Below are 21153 nucleotides of genomic sequence, written 5' to 3'. Positions count from 1 at the left end.
TACACTTGGTTCGGCCAATTCTTGATAATTCCCTAGCATATATGGGTCTAGAAAATAACACTTCCAACCTTTAAGACCAGACACTTCGGTAAATACCACAGATGCCAAATTGCTCTAGCAGGTGCTAAATTGCTACTGGTGTATCACCTTGGGATATGATGAAGATAAATGGAATGTGGCACATTTCCCCAGTATTCCACAATTACTGGAACACCTGTGCTAAACAACATGGTGCTAATGCACCATAAACATCCTTGCAATGCTCGAAGGACCTTGTCGTTTCACATTTCAACTTGCTTATCAGGACTGTAACTCAATGCGGTGTGGAAGTGTTTCACCTATCCTTGACACAGCTAAAACACAGTAACATAGTGTCAGGTTCGTAGAAGTTAACTTTATTCTGTGTTCGCATTTATTTCTATCTTTTCTTGCTCGTTTTATAATTCCTCCTTGCTAATTTTCTCATTGCTTTTCCTCATGCAGTGTGCCTTACTTTATTTTGGGTGAGCTGTTTCCATCCCTCTGCTTCGGCATCACAGGCCTGTACACTGTATCTACACTATATGTACACTCTATGTATACTGTATGTTCAGTGTATGTATGCTGTGTGTTCACTGTTTGCTAGCTGAATGCTGTTATCACACTGGCTCCAAAAACTTTATTTTATAGCAAATTGTCTTTGCCACATGTAGGACCTGATAGGGCACATGGAGACTTTATACCTGACAGAAATACTCAAACAGAAACTCAATGCCTGCAACATGTTTGTTGTACCTCTGGGCCCAAAAACTCTTTCAGTATGGGCATTTAAAAAACCTTAATCATTAAAAAAAATCTCTTTTATGTGCTTTTGTACATATTGAAGTGTTTATGGTGACAGTCAGCTTGAGTTCAGATTGTATTAGCTGTGTTACAGATAAGGAGACTTATTGAGATGTAACTCACAGGTCACTCTATTCTGTAATTAGAAGCGTATAATGAGCTTTTTAGATGCTCAAATGCTATATGATAATGAAGGATGATGATCTCATTTTAAAACATTTGTCTGAAAATAAAATGTCTGTACCTACTCCCATCTTCCCAGAAACTCTTTTTCAGGTCTGGGCAAATAAGAAAGGCTTCATCTCTGAAATGATGAATTTTTAAATGTAGTTAACAGATAGATCCATCGTTTCAGGACTGAGATAAGAATATATTTTTTTAATATTATTTCTATCAAGATGAGAAGTGGTGGCAAGAGAACTGAGGAAAATTGTGAGGCAATGGGTACTCTGTGTGTAAAAGTGCCCTAATTACTTTTTATGCATTTAGATTGTATAACTTTCACAGACTCTGCAGATATTCCTGTAATAAACACACAGGATTCTGTGAATCAAAGTCCTAGCAAGACTTCATTCCTCCAATTATATGGTTCATGTTTATTTATTTTGCTTTTCAAATCTTGATTTGAAAACAAACAAACAAACAAAACAACAAATGTCTCATGTTGCTCTCCATAAAAAAGAAACACACAGGGAAGCAAGGACTGCTACATCACAGTAGACTCCAGTGTCCTTGACAACTACCATATTTCCCTAAATTGAGTTCTACAGTCCCCATCAAGGTTAATCTCTGAAGTGATGATTCTTCAAACCTGATCAGAGAGAGTAGAGGCAGCATGAAGTAAATTTGACAAAGCCAAAATTTGTAGTGCTATTTGAACTTCAGTGATTTAGCCATGCCAATGAATATACTGCTATACAAACAGACTTTGATTTGCATAGTAATAGAAGAACAATCATCTTAGAGTTGCTCCACTTGCACTTGTGAGCACCGTCCATAACAAGCTATGAAACCTGGAATTTGTCTGATGATCTTTCTTTTTAAAATGAGAAATGCTGACATAAGAATTTTATTAGCAAGATAAATGTTTTCCTTCCCGTATTCATGAAAACATAAAATGGTGTGAAATGTTCATGAGAGTTTAATGGACTTTTGTTTGAATATGGTATTTATTGATGTTTGCTTGAAGGCAGAGACTATTTCCTTTAAGGAATGAGCAATAACGTCAATGTCACTTCAAGTTTAAGCCATTAGATAAGACAGCTTAGAGTCCATGTCCCTCAGCCATTCATTCACTCAACAAATGTTTATAGCATGGCCTTATGACTCACAGTTTAGCAGCTAATCTATTATACCAATTGCTGCCTTTGGAGTCTACTTTAAGAAATGAAATATGAACCAGGTCAGTTCTTATAAAGGTCTATAATCAAACAAGCAAATGATTATAACCTGAGTTGTTGGAGCAGAACTGACAGAGTGATCCAGCATTTTGTCATCATAATGCTGTTTTTTTTTCCCTTGAAGAAATGTCCATTTCATGAATGAATTTTAATACCTTAATCATGTTAAAGAATGACATGAGTCAAAATAACCACCTTGGAAAGTTAAATATATTCAACTAAAAAGGTAATGAAGTGAAAAGAAGTGGAGGATTCAATTCCAGTCTGGGAAGACTGCCCATGTTTTCAATAAATGAATAATGGAAATGTTTGCATAATAATAATCAATCCTGCCAATAATGAGTTTGATGTCAGTATATAATCACATTGAGTAATTAAATTTCAATGAATTCAGTTGCAAAGTCAGGCATATGCTTTGAGTTAACAGCATGGCTGGGACCTCTCCCAGGTGCCTGTCTTGAACCACTGCCTGGGTCAGGTTAGAAGAGTTTCGACATTAATTGCTATATATTCTATCAGCAGAGGCTATGTTCATTAGATCAAGTTATTAAGCAGTGTCTGCTATGAGAGAGAGCTGAGCCAAACAAATAGAATATGTTAGTCTGCCCATGTATATCTTCCTGCCAGCTCAACTCCATGACCAAATTTGGGCCCTAGTTCCGTGCTACTGACTCAGTATGAAATTAATACTTTCTTCTTTCTTTTGTGTTATTTACAAACCCTCTGGGATATTTAGGAGTATATTCTTTTTCCTCTCTCTCATGCACATGTGTACATCCGTTTTATCTTGAAAGTTAGCACATGGTCTTATAATTTCATAGGACTCTCTTACTTGAGCATGCTTCCAGGAAAAGTGGATGAGAACTCTCATCTTTACACTTATATTCTTTTATATTACTTTAGTTTAATGTGGGAAGGCATGATGGTATCAGAGGCTTAGCTGTCACACCGCTCGGATCTCACAACATTGTCATGTAATTTATTAGGTACGCAGTTTGACAAAACTTACTTCAGAGATTCTCAGATCCATTTGATACTCCACTGGGAAAATCAAACCATCATTATTAAATGATCACTTTTAAAATTAATATAATGAAGTAGACAGCTTACTATATGGCTTTGAAAAAATTCAACTATTTGATTATTTAGTTGTACCTTATTGTTTATTATATAAACATAAGAGATGTTTATTTCACATACATTTAAATTGGTCTTCTTTGTGTTCTGACAAAGTAGTTAGATGTTTTTATTATCTTATTTTTTGTCTTAGTATGAAACCACCATCTGTTTTATTACATAAACCAGTTTCCTTGATCAGATGCATGAATCTGTCAATCAACCTTTGCTCACATTTGCTTATGTATTGATTTCCTGGAACTTCAAACAAATTACTTCATATAGTATGACTTATTTTTTCATCATACAGAAAGAATTAGGAAATGTTTTAGATAGATAAGTAGTTTTTGGTAGTTAAATATTGACAGGTAATTTGTTGAAGTTATGTATGTATGAATTTATGAAGTTAGGTATGAATGTTTCTCAAAAATCATAAAATGAGTATATTTTAGTATGTATATATTTAGTATTTAAGTATATATGTAATATATACATATTGCATATAAATTGTGAAATATATATTTATATACTAAATACCTATATTTATATATAAAATATATATACTAAACTATGCTCATTTGAAATTACATATATGTAATATATATATAGTCTCGAATTGATTTTAAAAATCCAAGGTCTACATTCTTTCATGAAAATTCTTCATAAGGAAGAAATAATAATCATTCTTCTTCTCCAATGATACATATATATGTAAATAATGAACAATTTATTCTGGAAAGACAACATAATCAGGAAACAAAATTATGGAAAATTATAAAGCAATATTGCTTATGAAAATAGATGTGCAATCAATGAGAGTAGGACCACCAGTCTCTGGGGACACCTCAGTAGTTAAGGACACTTACTCTTTTTTCAGAGAATTTACGTCTGATTCCCAGAACCTGTGTTAGGCGGCTCACAACTGCCTGTGACTCTTCTTGGGAATATAACAACAAATTCCAGGTTGGTCTTCATGAAAACTAGCACAGACAGCATAGACACACACAGAAAAACATGCATATGCATAAGTAAAAAATAAAGATAAACCTTTAAAAAAAAAAAAAACCTAAAGATGTTTTTACTGAGATAGAAATGTTAATGTTAAAACAACTGTGATTTTAAACCAGGCCTGCAAGTTTTACTTGTGAATTAATACTATAAGTTTGTAAAATAAATAAATAAATAGATTGCGCTAATTAAAGTTCTATCATTCAGTTTCTAAGAAAAAAAACTGAACAATCCTTTAAGAGCTGGACCATGATTGCAGTTAAAAAAATAAAATAAAATCATCTTGTCCTCTGTTTTCAAAGTGAGAGGCTACCCAACAAAGACTTAAGCACAATGGTGGCACTCAAAAGATACTGCAGCATAATAGAATGGGGGAAAAATATGTGCTGAAGGTAAATGGCAAGTAACTGGAAAAGGAAAGAAAGCATTTCATATACCAAAGACCCTAATACTTCTAAAGGCTTAAGAGTGCAATAATTTATAGAAGTCTGAAACAGACCGAGACCTTTGCAGAACTGTACACAGTTCACTATGTCCTAAACACAAAGTGTAAGAGAGGGTCTAATAGAGGTTGATGAATTAAATAGACAGCAAAGAAAGACTTGTTAACATTCAAAAAAAAACTGGCAAAAAGGAGATCTAAAATAATTTTAAGCTACAGAGTGAAATAATTAGCACAGAGGAAACTATTATAGGCTTCATTTGCTTTTCTTAAAAAATCAATTACAGTGTTCATTTTTATTAGCCTCTGCACATTCTATTTAGGTCCTTACAAATTTATTTCTTTAGCCCTTGGTCTTTGTGAATAACTTCATACAAGGAGAATTATTCTGGTAGCCTTGAAAAAATGAAGAGCCTACCAATAGAAATGAAAAGGAAGGGCCATTGACTAAAGCACAGACACATAAAAATGTAAAATAGACACAGAAATAACAAACAGGAATCTCACAGTATTACAAAAAGTTTTAACCTACTAGGCATTTAGCAACCATGAATCAAATATTGTAAAGTTAACATGTGTTTCAACTTTGACTTATATGAAGTACAATTTTTTTTTTGTTTTTGCAAATTTATCTTTTTATGTTTCACACATCATGTTAGCTTATTTTTGAGAATACAACAAATTACTTCATTGAAGCATTTTCTTGTTGGAATATTTCCTTATAATAGGCTTAGAAAATCTGTGTAATGTTTCCTTAATAGAAGAGAAGCTAATTTAGAATTATAGAGTAGTAGCTATGTAACTGCACAGGTGTTTGTTAAGAATGCTAATGATGATGGTTTGGTACAATTATTCATAAAATAGCAATCACATTATTTTTGTGACATTGTGTTAAAATACAGGATAATATGACTATAAGATATGGAGTTTAATAGTTATTAAATAAATCATAATTTCAATTAAAATAAATTTCATTTTATCTAGAGACTGAATGGTTCTTCTCACATGTAGTTTCAGCTTTCAACTTACTCTCACCTTCCATTCAGATTTTAAGGATTTTCAGGGGTGGCCAGTTTTATTCAGCTGACTAAACAGGCATCTAAATTTTTATTCTCTCATTCACACGGAACAAGGTAGTCTCTGAGAGCTCTTCTTCACGTCACCTGCTCAGGTAGTTGCTACTTTTTAGGTATGTCGGTTTGTCACCAAACTCTGTCTGTACTTTAAGTAATTTTTCTCATAATTTTATTTCTGAACATTTTTCTTATTTTAGTCTCTATCTCTCTGGACATTTTCATTCATTCTTACTGTATAAGTTGCAAATTGCTGATATTTTTATCCCACTCTGGAATCTATAAAGCCCTGAATTATATTGTTTCTAACTTTGTAAGAGATGATAGTTTTAAACTATCATCAGCAACAATTTAAAGATAAATAACTGCAATGGTTTATAAAAATGCAAATAAAAGGAGGGATACTTAGCTCTTAGTGTGCTCAGGAGCTCATTCTGTGCCTTTGGATGACATGGCTATTGCTTATTCTTCTTGCCCTTATTGTTGCTTTATGGTGATTCTTTTTGTTTACATAGAAAATCTCGAGGAAATTGGTTTCAACTTCATAGAAGCATCTTAAACAATCAATTTTAAAATGATTTATTTATTATGATTTTGAATGTTTGTCTTGCATGCTTCTATGTAAAACACATGTCTGCCTGGTGCCTCCTGAGTCTACAATAAGGCATTAGATTCCCTTGGACTGAAGTTAATAATGATTGAATACCTCTGTGAGCATTCTAGGTGTAAAAATTGAGTCTTCTGCAAGGGTAGAAGATGCTTTGAGCTACCGAGCCATCTCTCATGCCCCTACAGACTCATCTTTAAAGACATATTTGTTACTGGCAGCACACAAACACTGAGTAGTATGGCATCCAAGGGTCTGCAATGTGGACAGTTATGTGAAATGGTTAAAATCAGCCACACTAGCATCACATGAGCTCTCCTCTTATCTCTTCATAGTTATTATTTTTCTTCTTTTCTGAAAGTAACTAATTGCTTGACTGCTAATATTCTGGCATAGACATTTTTGTTTTAATCTTTATAATATCAAAATAATTCAATACTCACTTGCATTACATTTGTACCAGACCTGTTTTTCTAGAAATGTCCACAGAATTTCTAAATCATAGACATGAGGATCTGTAGTCACAGGGAGAAAATTCTCAGGACATTGGTTTCAAGCTTTCATGCCTCACACTGATTGCAAGTTCTGGTACACTGATTGCAAGACACTATTGTAGATTCAGGCTCAGAGATAAGCCTAACCTGGGAAACAGTGTGGTAATTTGTTCCCATCAAAATCTATGGGTCTTTTCTTTGGAAAGCTATGTGTAGCAGGGAGGTCAATAGAAATATAATACCAGGTCTACATTAGTTTTCTGTGTCCATTGGCTGAGAAAACTGCAGGACCAGTAATAATTTTGGACATGCTGTTTCTACTGAGAATGCTTAGGTTGTCTCATGAATTTCTTATTCTCCATGTATTTAGTGTGATACACACAAGGTCTAAGTATATAATTCACTGAGAGATTTAAAATTTAGCTCTGGGAAATTATGGAATTTATGCACACTAAACCGTAGTTTAGTGTTATTGCTGCTAATTTTGTAATATTTGTGTTTGTTGGTAGAATATACTCAAAAGAAAGTCATAATGAATATTTTTAGATTAGCCACTTTCTCCATATGCCATTTGTTTCACCAAAGAAACTTTAATGTTTTGTAGTGAACAGAGAATTGCTAGGCTAAGCCCTTTAGGCCATTCCTGTTCACTGCATGCTTGGTAACAAAGACATTTTTATTTATTTATTTGTTTTCCCTTTTTTATTTTAATTTTTATTAATTACACTTTATTCACTTTGTATCCCCCTGTAACTTCCTCCCTCCAACCCCCCCAATTCCACCCTTTTGCCCTTCTCCACACATGCCCCTCCAATAGTCCACTGATAGGGGAGGTCTTCTTTTCCTTCCTTCTGATCCTAGTCTTATCAGGTTTCATCAGGAGTGGCTGCATTGTCTTCCTCTGTGTACTGGCAAGGCTGCTCCCCCTTCAGAGGTGGGTGATCAAAGAGCAGGCCAATCAGATTGTGTCAGAGGCAGTCCCTCTTCCCATTACTATGGAACCCACTTGGACACTGAACTGCTATGGGCTACATCTGTGCAAGGATTCTAGGTTATCTCCATGAATGGTCCTTGGTTGGAGTATCAGTCTCAGAAAAGACCCTTGTGCCCAGATTTTTTTTGTTCTGTTGCTCTCCTTGTGAAGATCCTGTTCTCTCCAGGTCTTACTATTTCCCACTTCTTTCATAAGATTCCCTGCACTTTGCCCAAAGGTTGGCCATAAGTCTCAGCATCTGCTTTGATACCCTGCAGTGTAGGGCCTTTCAGAGGACCTCTGTGGCAGGCTCCTGTCCTGCTCCCTGCTTTCTCCTTCTTCTGATGTCCATCCTCTTTGCCTTTCTGAATGGAGATTGGGCATTTTAACCAGAGTACTTCTTCTTGATTATTTTCTTTAGGTGTACAGATTTTAGTATGTTTATCCTATATTATATGTCTAATATCCACTTAGGAGTGAGCATATACCCTGTGTGTCTTTCTGCTTCTAGGAAAGCTCACTCAGGATTATCTTTTCCAGTTCTCACCATTTACCTGAAAATTTCATGATTCCCTTGTTTTTAACTGCTGAGTAGTAATCCATTGTGTAAATGTACCACAATTTCTGTATCCATTCCTCAGTAGAAGGGCATCTTGGTTGTTTCCAGCTTCTGGCTATTACAAATAAAGCTGTACGAACATGGTTGAGCAAATGTCCTTGTTGTGTACTTGAGCCTCTTTTAGATATATGTCTAGGAGTGTTATAGTTGGATCTTGAGGAAGCGCTATTCCTAATTGTCTGAGAAAGTACCATATTGATTTCCAAAGTGGTTGTACAAATTTACATTTCCATCAGTAGTGGAGGAGGGTTCCCTTCTCTCTAGCCTGTGTTACTTGAGTTTTTGATCTTAGCTATTCTGATGGGTGTAAGGTGAAATCTCAGGGTCATTTTGATTTTCATTTCTCTGATGACTAAGGATGCTGAACATTTCTTTAAATGTTTTCGGTTATTTGATATTCCTCTATTGAGAATTTTCTGTTTAGCTCTGTACCCCATTTTTTAATTGGATTACTCAATTTGTTGCTGCATAATTTCTTGAGTTTTTTTTAAAATATATTCTGGATATTAGCTTTTCTGCTTCTTTAGTTCTTTATATATACTGGATATTAGCCCTCTGTCAGATATAGGGCTGGTAAAGATCCTTTCCCAGTCTGTAGGCAATTATTTTGTTCTGATGACAGTGTCCTTTGCTTTCCAGAAGCTTTTCAATTTCATGAAGTCCCATTTATTGATTGTTGCTCTTAGAGCCTGTGCTATTGTTGTTCTGTTCAAGAAGTTGTCTCCTGTGCCAATGAATTCAAGGTTCTTCCTCAATTTTTCTTCCAACAGTTTTAGTGTGTCTGGTTTTATGTTGAGGTCTTTGATCCACTTGGACTTTACTTTGGTGGAGGGTGATAAATATAGATCTATTTGCATTTTTCCACATGTAGACATCCACTTAGACAAGCACCATTTGTTGAAGATGCTATCTTTTTTCCATTGTATGGTTTTAGCATCTTTGTCAAAGATCAGGTGTCCATAAGTGTGTGGATTTATGTCAGGGTCTTCTATTAAATTCCATTGATCCACCACTGAGTTTCTATGCCAATCCCATGCAGTTTTTAGTATTGTTGTTCTACTGTACAGCTTGAGATCAGGGATGGAGATACCTCCAGAATATCTTTTACACCAGTTTCTCTAACATCAAGTTTTCTAGACACACACTTCTCATCATGATACTCAAAATATTTCAAGTCTAACAACAGTTCTAATATAGCACTTGAGGAAGTGAGGAGCTGTTCATGTTCCCCAATACTGTCTGAATAGTCATTCTTGGCAGCATCTTCACTGAGCATTATAGATGGCAATAATGTGAGTAGAAGAAAGTTGTATGGTACTGAGATTATGACAGATCCCATGGATATATAGGCTCTTCATTTTCTAAATAATACAAATCTTCATTGCGACATCTTAATACGTATTGTGCTGTGATAATGGAATATCCAAGACTGGATAATTTTTAAACAGAGGTTCCAACAGTAGAAGTGTAAGTCATATTCCTGGAAACTGGGAAGCTCTAGAATGTAGCATTGGCATCAGATTGGCTTTGTGTTGTTTTCATTTAGAGAAATTAGAAGACTCAAAAATCATAGATAAAGAGAGAATTGGACTTAAGTTTTTACAATATGTTATTTCTTATTCTTTGAAAGTTTCATACATTTACAGTTTATATATTGATAACATCCATCTACTACCTCCTCCCTCCTGTTTTCCCCACTGTCCCTTCTCACCTCCTTCCAAAATTCATGTAATTTTTGTTGTCTAGTTACAAAGTCCATATAGTGTTGTCAATATACACAAATTTGTGGGGCCATCCCTGGGTCATGAGCAATCTCCCTCCGGTCACATCCTTGAAGGAGAGTAACTCTTCCTCTATCAGCAGCCATCAACTGCCAGGAGTTCTTCCTTTAGGGATAAAGTCGTGGGGATCCCACCTCTGTCTATGCTAGAACGGTGACTATCTTGATACTGTGCAAGTCTTACACAGGTAAGGATGGAGGCTGTGAACTGATATATGAAGTCTGTGTCATGAAGCCACTTTTATAACAAATCTACTTCTGTAATAAGACTCATTCTCATGATAATCACATCAAACCTCTCCACCTTCCAACAAGATTTCTTTGTGCACTACTCCTGCAAATGATTTTAGACAGAATTACAAACCATAAGTAATGACAAGAAATCTTTCATTTTTTTTATTTTATTGGGTTTTTTTTTTGGGGGGGAGGGTGAGGGGAGGGCAGTTTCAGGGATTCTTTTTGTAGCCTTGCCTGTCCTAAAACTCACTCTGTAGAGCAGGCTCGCTTTGGACTCAAAGAGAATCACCTGCCTCTGCCCCTCAAGTGCTGGGATTTAAATCATGTGCCATCACTCACTGCCCACTTCCCAACTTCAAATTTTGAATTAGGCTTTCTTCCCATCATCAACATCATTGTAAATGCCCTTGGCTTATATATATTCATTCAATCAGCTGTTACTTATCAAACAAGAAGTAATCAGTTCTTCACACTGGAACTGTGCTCTGTGATGTACATAGCCTTTGCCTTTCTGAAGAAAATAATCCTTAGACACCTTCATTGCATGGGTGCTGCTCCTCCCTCATACTACGTTGAGAATGCACAAGCTCCATGCCTTGAGGACATCAGTCCCTTCTTCTATCATGCAGCAGGTTGACAAGAGAGCTCCCCAAATTCAGGGCCCTTTCTCCCTTTTCTGTGCATTTAGATGAGCAAGTCCACCACAGATTAGGAGATATGACATTTGGTTCTCATCAAGAACCAGATGATGAAACAGAATAGAAATGAAACTTTCAGCGCAGGAGTTGAACTCTGAAGAATGAGAATGAAGAGTGTAATTATTTCCCATGACCTATAGATTATACACAAGGTGGCTCCCTTCCTAAACTAATCTCACAAAACTTTGCATGGAGTATGGAGTAAGCGAATGTCTATGGCAACCATTTGTCCTTCTTATTAAGTGTGTCCAAGACTTATACAGCATTAATTTATAATGGATTTTTCTTTCTGTACTATGATCTGACTTTGTATGTTTCTCACTCGATTTTATGTTCTTACATTGTGGAGCTGTATGTACTGAGATTTTAGTATGCAATCCCCATCAACAGACACTTTCCCTTTAGTGTACTATTGTATTGTTTCCAGTGCTTTATTTAAGGTTTCTGTTAGAAAATTCTACATTGCCCCCTCTGCAAGAAATCAGTGTAGTATGCACTGTGTCATAGTGAATACCCTTTTCTATAAGCCAGTAAGTTTAGGCTGGAGATATGGTTCAGTCAGTAAGAAGTTTGATATGCAAATGTAAGGATCCCAGGTAGATACTTTGTACCCATGTAAAAGCCAGGCATGGTGGCCAAAAAACTACAATATCAGTATTGGAAGTGTCAAAGACAGGAGGATCTCTGGATATCATTGAACACGCAGCTCTAGTCAATCAGATAAAGAACCATCTACTAAAACATGTTATTGATCTTCATGCTTTACATATATACATTTGCACACATGGCCATATAGCACTCACACCTGCACATCTTCCCCTAAATCAACCAACCAAACAACAAAACATTCAAGTAGATATCAAAACCAAACAAAAATAAAAGCTAAGATTTGAGGATATTTTATTAGTTTGATGTGGAAAAAAATGTACTAAACCATACCTATAGTCTTAAAGCAAGCCCCATTTTCCTGGGTTCTTCCACATTATGTTGCTTTATTTTACAGAGTAAGCTCTCAGTGGTTGGTGACCCATAAAGAGGCCGATGAATCACATCTGCTGAATTATCAGCATCCCTCACTCTTTTAATGAACTGTAACAACTGTGCAATGAATCAATCCGCTATGGGGAAAAAGAGCCCTGGGGTGGGCAGCAGAGCCTGCAAAAGCCAAATCTTTGAAATGAAATGAAATATGTCTTCAAAGCCTAGTAATAATCTGAAGAAATAGTAGTACATAAGAATATAAAAATGCCTCTGTGACTGAAGTGAGTGTTTCATAGGTAGTGCATTGGCTCCACGTCAAATTTGGATGATGGGTGGTGCTTTCAGAGTCCTTTGCATCTATTTAGTTAGCAACCCAGTGTTTAGAAGGTATGCTTAGGAGAAACAAGTTACTCATAAAATAAAATACGGCAGACAAAACATTGTTGTATATGTGTTCTATTTAAAGTACTTCACAGATAAGTTTCAAGGACTTCTAAGGGAGAGGAGGCAGAAAGAATGTAAGAACCAGGATGGGTGGAGGACATCAGGCATATAAGGCTCCATGTATCCAATAAGAAAGGTGCATATGAGCTCACAGAGACCAAAGAAGCAAGCACAAGGCCTACACAGGTCAGACCAGGTCCTCTGTGTATATAGTATAGCTATTATCTTGGTACTTTTATGGCACTGCTGACTGTGAGACCAAATGGGTCTTTGACTTTTGTTCCTGCTCTTGGGACTCTTTTCCCTAGTGTTGGGTTGCCGTGTCCAATTTCAAATCCATTGTTTTTGCTTCATCTTTTTATATTTCATCTGGTCATGTTTGTTTGCTATCTCCTGGAAGCTTGTTCTTTCCTAATGAGAACTAGAAAGGGAGTGGATCCAGAAGGGAGGAGAGGTGGGTGGGACATGGGAGAAGTGGAGGGAGAGGAAACTATAATTAGGATTTATTGTATGAGAAAAGGTCTATTTTCAATAAAAGGGGAAAAAAGTAACAAAGAAGTAATTCAATGACCTGCACCATCCCAGATGAAGCACATAGATTTTGCCTTGTGGGACTTCTCCTGTCTCACTACTTAAAAATTCCCGAGGCCTCAATTACATGGTTCATTTTCCAGTGCCCACAATTTTGCTCTTATAATCCTAATGTTTAGCATCTAGTTTTCATCCTTTGATACTATGCTGGCTGCTAAAATTTGATTGGCTTTAAGTGAGGGTGATTTGATATTGTTCTTAAAATCTTAGTGTTGTGCTGTGATCACTGCTGAGTATTTCTTTTTTTTTTTAACCATGTTTGTAGCAGCTTTATTTTTTTTTGTATTTTATTTTTTTCTTATCAGTTACATTTTATTAACTCTGTACCCCAGCCGTGTCCCGATCCCTCATTCCCTCCCAGTCCCTCCCTCCCTCCCTCCTCTCCACCGTGCCCCTTGCCAAGTCCACTGATAGGGGGGACCTCCTCCCCATTCATCTGATCCTGTTTTATCAGGTATCTTCAGGACTGGCTGCAAAGCTCTCCTCTGTGGCCTAATAGGACTGCTCCTCCCTTGGGGGGTGGGGAGGCCAAAGAGCCAGTCATTGAGTTCCTGTTAGAAATAGTCCTTGTTCCCCTCACTATGGGAAACCAATTGGTTACTGAGCTACCACAGGCTACATCTGAGCAGAGGTTCTGGGTTACATTCATACATGGTCCTTGGTTGCATGTCAGTCTCAGAAAAGACCCTGTGCCCAGATATCTTTGGTCCTTGTGGAGCTCCTATCCTTTCCTCATCAGACTAACTCCCCTTCTTTCTTATGATTCCCTGTACTCTGCCAAAGGTTTGGTCATGAGTCTTTGCTTTGAAAACACTGCTAGTTAGAGTCTTCCCAATGCGCTCAGTAGACTCCTGTCATACGTTCAATGCACATCCCATCTGTCATTCTAAACGAGGATTGATCATCTTACCCCATGTCGACTCTCTTGATTATCTTTTATAGGTGTACAGATTTCATTATATATCTTATAGGTCTATATAAGTGAGTATATACCGTGTTTGTCTTTCTCCTTCTGGGATATTTCACTCAGGATGATCTTTTCTAGATCCCACCATTTGCCTGCAAATTTCATGATTTCCTCCTTTTTGATTACACCCATCAGAATGGCCAAAATGAAAAACTCAAGGGACAACACATGCTGGAGAGGTTGTGGAGAAAGGGGAACCCTCCTCCACTGCTGGTGGGAATGTAAACTGGTACAACCACTCTGGAAATCTATCTGGCGCTTTCTAAGACAATTAGGAATAGTGCTTCCTCAAGACCTAGCTATACCACTGCTAGGTATATACCCAAAGTTTGCTCAAGTACACAAAAGGGATATTTGCTCAACCATGTTTATAGCAGCTTTATTTGTAATAGCCAGAACCTGGAAACAACCCAGATGTCCATCAACGGAGGAATGGATACAGAAATTGTGGTATTTTTACACAATGGAATACTGCTGAGTATTTCGTCCATTTTCATTGAAATAATCATTTTCTCTAACAGAAGGCTAAAACATTTTACAGACACATATTACAGGGCAGGTACTTACTAGATATCCTACATTTATGTGGCTAGAAAGTCCAGTTCTAAATGATGTAATTCTTCACTATTTTAGCTTTTTAAAGTACAGCAGGTGGTTTATCAGAACCACATAGGTGAGAACAGCATGAATTTGCCTTGCTGAGTCTTAGTCACTTTAAATTGTGTCATTCACTTTTATGTCTTCATTCAGCAAATGCATCATTTTGGTTTGTAATTTGTATCTACATTCTGTCCCCACCGTTCCCTTCCAAATGGATGGAAGCTTTCTGAAATTAAAAACAAAACAAAACAAAAACAAAAAAACAAAAACAAAATTAACCTGGTAATGCTTGGGTACAAAAAAAGCTTTTCAGGCATCATAAACGGACAACCAAATCACACACTACAAGTAAAAAGATTAAATCTTAGATATAATAAGAAATTTTTCTACTGCCAACAAAATGCAACACACATTCTTTATTATTGGCAATGCACCTTCTTCTTTGCTATGTTAGACTTCTATCTTTAGTCCCTTAATTTTTATGATAAAATTCAAGGAGGGATTTTATTTTTAATAAATTTTAAATACTCATATTGTCATTTTGGAGTGTGGAAATCGTTTTAATATTCTTGCTGACATAGTGTGAAGTTCTATTGCTATTGGGAGAACTGCTGCTCTCCAAGCAGCTTCAAACATTTTTCTGTCTTATAGATTTGCCAGTGTTAGATTTATACTGCAAATGATGTGTGTGATGTTTTGGTCTGAGCTCCTTCACTTGGCAAAATATTTTTGAGCTTTTTTCCTTTTGGTACTATGTATCCATGCTTTATTCTTTCAATACATATTTCAATTATTTATCTCTTCATTCGTTGATAGTCATTTGAGCTTTTTCATGACCTGTCTGTTTTGTTGCTGTTGCTGCTGTTTTTGTTTTCTTTGGTTTTGGTTTTGGTTTTTTGGGAAAGAGCTTCTTTGTGTAGACTTGGCTGTCCTGTACTTGCTTCGTCAACCAGTCTCACCTTCAGCTCACAGAGCTTTGCCTGCTGCTGTCTCCCCTAGAGCTGGGATTGCAGGTGTGTGCCACCACACCCAACTCAGTTGGCTGTTTTATATAGTGTTATTGTAAATATTTGTGTACAAATAATATTTTTAGTATGAGTTTTTTTGGGGGGGCCTTCTTCATATCTTTTTAAAATTAATTACATTTTATTCACTTTGTATCCCCCCATAAGGCCCTCCCTCCTCCCCTCCTGATCCTACCCTCCTTCCCCCTTCAGGCATGCCCCTCCCCAAGTTCACTGATAGGGGAGGTTCTCCTCTCCTTCCTTCTGATCTTAGTCTATCAGTTCTCATCAGGACTGGCTGCATTGTCATCCTCTGTGGCCTGGTAAGGTTGTTCTCCCCTCAGGGGGAGGTGATCAAAGAACAGGGCAATCAGATTATGTCAGAGGCAGTCCCTCTTCCATTACTATGTAACCCACTTGGACACTGAACTGCCATGGTTTTACTTCCTTGGGCTTTGTTCTTTAGAATAAGATTTCTGAATTATTTGATAATTCTATTTCTCTTGAGAAACTGCTTAACTGTTTTCCTTTAAGCTGTACATTTTTACATATAGCCAGTGATAAACTAGAGTTATAATGTTTTATAGTCATTCCAAGTTGTTATTTTTGTTTTTAATTTTTTTAAGAATAGCAACCCTAACAATTGAGCAATATTATCTAAGCTCATTTGTTACTGTCATTTATTAAATGACTACTGATGTTAAGTGTCTCATTATATTCAGATGATCATCTGGGCATCAGTGGAGCAAGGTATATTTGAGATTTTGTCCTTTCGTTCACGATTCTGCCATTAAGAAGGGAGCGAGAGAGAGAGAAACAAACATTTAAGAAAGTTACATGCTGAGGAAAGCTCACTATTTCTACAAGAAACAAAAAGATTTTAGAGACCCAAAATGTTAAAGGATAATGCTAACCTGTATCATTAGATTGTTTTCTCTAAATTTGATGGTTCCTAAAGGTGAAGTCCAGATACTTGTATTTGTTTGTTAATTCAGTAATTATTTATTCATTTAATTTAAACTTGTTAAATTAGTATTTATTCATTACTAAGAAAACCATTGACACCTTCTGTATAGAAATGTATCAAAATTCAGAAAATAAGAATGTAAGCATGACCTTCTAAAATGTCTACTTCTGGATTGAAAAAGTCACACCATGAGAGTAACACCTTTCCATGAATTAATAGTTATATGATAAAAGTTATTTGTTGGCAACTAGAAGATGGTATTATTTACAAATTTCATGGAAAAAAATAAGGACCTACACACATTTTTATAGAATCAACATTTTTATAGAATTCAGGTGGCCACGGCCCTGACTTTGAAATAGTCTAGAGGCATAGCTCACTGAGCTGTTGTGTAACAATGACAAGTCCACTGCAGGGACTGGCTTAGAAAGTACAAGGCACTAATATCATGTACAGTATTTATATCAAATCAGCAGGAGAAGCTTTGAAATGTCCATCTGTGACAAGCACAGAAATTATAACACAGAAACTGACTCAAACAGTTCTCAGAGTGCAATTTTCAGAGATTGTTGAAGCTATTATGTTCTAGTCAGCCATGGAAGAAAATTCTGAATCCATTTAACAGGCTTGCATTTTTTATTTACAGATACTTTTGTTCCTGCAAGTAAGCAAATTCAAAATATTTGTTCAGTCTTTCTGAGGATGCCCCTATTTCTCTGATGAAAGCCAGGCTAGTGGTGCAATTCAATTCTTTATTTTGAAAGTAAAAGGCAACTGATGATGTACTTTTGATATTGGTGTGGACATTTAAAATATCTTTAAATAAATATCAATATTTCAGTTCAATGTTAAGGTAGAAAAATTATTGTTTTATTCCAAACTCCATGTCTGACCCTGAGTATGTTTGGAGCAGCTGAGCAACTGAGTAATGCCCACGAACAAATAGTGAATGTCCCTTACAAATTCGTAAGTTACAATGAAGAGACAATGTGGGGAGTTTTGCTCTCTCCCTACATTTGGCTTGAGTAAATTGCTTCTTTGGGCAATTAATTGCTACTGGCGAGCCAGAAATGAGTATATTCTAAAGAAACACTGTGTATCTCAATTTGACCATCAGGCATTGAAACAATCGCACCCAAAGACATGGGATTCCAGCCACAATTATGCCAAGGAACAGCTAGAAGAGCAGTTTCTCTCTCTCGGAAGATAATTCAAAAAGTTCTAACAATTTATCAGATTACCTTAGAGGATGAGACTGAAGCGTAGATTATTTTAGGACAATGACAGGTTTGACCCTATTTTGACCTTAACTAGTTAGATGTACATATACTACACTGCTTTTGCTGTTGTTGTTGTTGTTTTTCTTCACACCCAAAGCATTGAAGTTAAAGGCAATTCTAGGTGGGACTGAGGATCTGGTTTTTGTTGTTGTTGTCTATTTTGAATATGTTTTGGTTGTTTATTTTATTATTGATATTATCTTATAATTGCTTTATTTCCCCATTCTTTTGCATCCTTCCCAAATTTCACATGATACCCTTCTTGCTCTTTCAAATTCATAACTCTTTTTTTCAGTATGTTGTGCCAGATTCATGAGACCCAAAAGACCACCAGGAGTCGAGTCTGTTGCAAAACACATGAGGATCGTTTTATTACAAGCTAGCTTGGGCTTATACCCTCACTGCCACAACAACTGAGAGCAAAGAGCCTCTTGTTCAATTAAGTGGTTGATGTAAACAGTCGGGTCTTTCCCAGCACATCCAAAGCAGGGGGATTCCTGCCTGGCAAGTGTTTATTGGTTAAAACACAAAAGGGAAGGCTGCATTTTTGATTGGTTATAGGAAGGCCTCCAAATCATTAATGGTCTGGCTTCCCTTGTCTGCCTTCTCTTAGGGGAGAGGGCCTGGTTTCCCAGCAACTAGACATGTCTCCACCTGTCTGGCCTTTGTTCAGGCTTGTACTTTAAACTTTAAACCAATAACCCTCCCCTTCTCAAAAAATAAAAAATAAAAAATAAAAAAATAAAAACAACTGATGTTTAATTCTCTGGTCTCTAATTTCCTCCTCCCCATGATCATTTGAAGACACAGTCTTGGGTCTTCCAGATATGACCACTGGTACCCTCCAGATTTACCTTTCCTAATGAGATCTGAATACCATTAACTGTATCACTCCCAAGCATTCCTTCATGAAAGCCATTAAGCTATTTAAAATACAAAGCACAAAGGTAAAAATAAAAACAAATAAGGGTCCCATTATGGTGGATATAAGGCTAGTAAGCCAAGGAGAACTATTATACCAGGATTTATACCACCCTCTGGAATCTTTTATTTCTAGTGTTTCCCCAGGATTTTTGTCCAGGTGCTGCTCCAGCTAAGCAATTCCCCAAGATAATAGCTAATATCAGGGAGCTCCTTTTGACTTAGCATTTCAGCCTGTTAGGTGGGATTATGGTCTCTTCTTCTGAAATTGCTTCAATGCTCACAATAGTACCATTGACATCAGGGGTTAGGAAGGCTGAAATACCAGCCAAAGGCTAGGCAATGGGACACTATCTAATTAGCGATCCAGTTGAAGAGACATGGAGCTATCACTTTAGCTGAAGTAGATTACTGCAGCTTCCAGCAAGTCCAGATTTCAGCTTGCAGTCTGTAGCTGACCCCCAAATAATCTGTCAACCAGGTGAAAATCTTCTAAGATAAACTCAGACTAAACGGAAGTTAAAATTTGTCTAGTAAATTGGAAAGTGAAGAATCACAAGACCATGGGAAAAAACTCATCTGTGGTCCATTTGTGATGTGCCAGATGCAGGTCTCATGACTTTTTGGTTTCCAGAAATTCATATGAATTTTAGTTTACAAAAGGAAGTATATTAGTATCACCATTGTTTTGAGATCCATACTTTAGAAAAAGCAGCTAATAAGTATCTACAAGACAGCAGAAATAAACTCATGCCATTAACACCTGACATTTGGTTCAGATATACACATTAGACAGATGTTTTTTGCATGATGAGAGCACCTGTAAGTATATTTCAAGAAGACAACCAAAAGGAAATTAATATCTCAAGCTTTTGACTGGATAATAAGCAGTCTGTGCTCCCTCAACATACCAGAACTCTATTGGTCAATGTTATAACTCCGAAATTCTGAAATCTTATAACAACATAAGCACAACAGTAGTAGAGAGGAGGGAGAAATACAAAATATCTCCTATATTCAATACGTCTTAAATTATTTTATACCATTACAACTTACATTCATATACCTTAAAACATTTATTTAGACTCTCCAATCTTTCTTGCATTTACCAACTTTGAATATTTTCCTAGACCCTCAACTTTTTAATATCCTCATAACTTAAACATTTATATTCTCAGACCAGACATAAACTGTACATCTTTATATCCAGTTATTCATAATAAGACACAGGCAGTTAACATGAATCTTGTGAGCAAGACAAACCTCTTTGCCTTTCTAAATAAAAGATCTAGTAGATAGTAGTTCTTACTAGCTAATAAATTGACCAACGAAATAAAAGTAGATCTAATTGTCTGCTTTCTAGCTGCAAAGCTATCATAAGCTTATAATCTTCAATGTAATCAGAGACCCGAGAAGGATAAATTATAAGCCAAATAAATGTACCAGTCTATGTACCACTAATGATGACTAATCAGTCCACCACCTAGGAAGTTGTTCCTGGCTCCTTTGGTCTCATGGCATCATCATCAAAGGCTGTCTAGCCATCAGGCACAGAAGATGAGAGACTATTTCTGTGGAAAAAAAGAACATGAGATATCGACATCACCTTGTCTTCAGCAACGTGAAATAATGACTCTCCAGGTTTCCACAGCTTTGTCCACAGTTTAGACTGGGCCCTAGCTGTGGGACAGTTGGGCCAGTCTTGCCCAGCAGTTAGCATACCACAATCCAGAGTGGAAGCCATCTGTCATTGTGCCAAATCTTCTTGGAGAACTTAGGGAGCTAATGCCAGGATTTTGGGACTCTGTCATAAAAGGCTTATTACATACATTAAATGCCATGTTGATCCGATCTCTGACATGCTCAAGGACCAGCATATGAGTTACTCTTTGCCTTTCTTTATTTATCTACTCTAAACTACGCCCTGTAAAACAGAATACCATAATGTCTAAATCTGGTATATTCCTTAGATATAAGTATTTTAAGAGCTTATCTATTTTAAATAGATCTACATAGGCAAACTTCATGGTTACCCATAATAGGTTTAACCTTGAAAACATAAAAAAAAAAGACTAGGTAAAGCTCAATCTTGTAACCAACTGTATTCATTAGCATAACTTTAAATATCT

Source organism: Psammomys obesus, unplaced genomic scaffold (genome assembly GCF_907164565.1).
Source record: "Psammomys obesus unplaced genomic scaffold, mPsaObe1.curated_primary_1811, whole genome shotgun sequence".
Taxonomy (NCBI): Eukaryota; Metazoa; Chordata; class Mammalia; order Rodentia; family Muridae; genus Psammomys; species Psammomys obesus.
The sequence above is the reverse complement of the archived record's forward strand: the minus strand, read 5'-3'. Positions refer to the sequence as shown.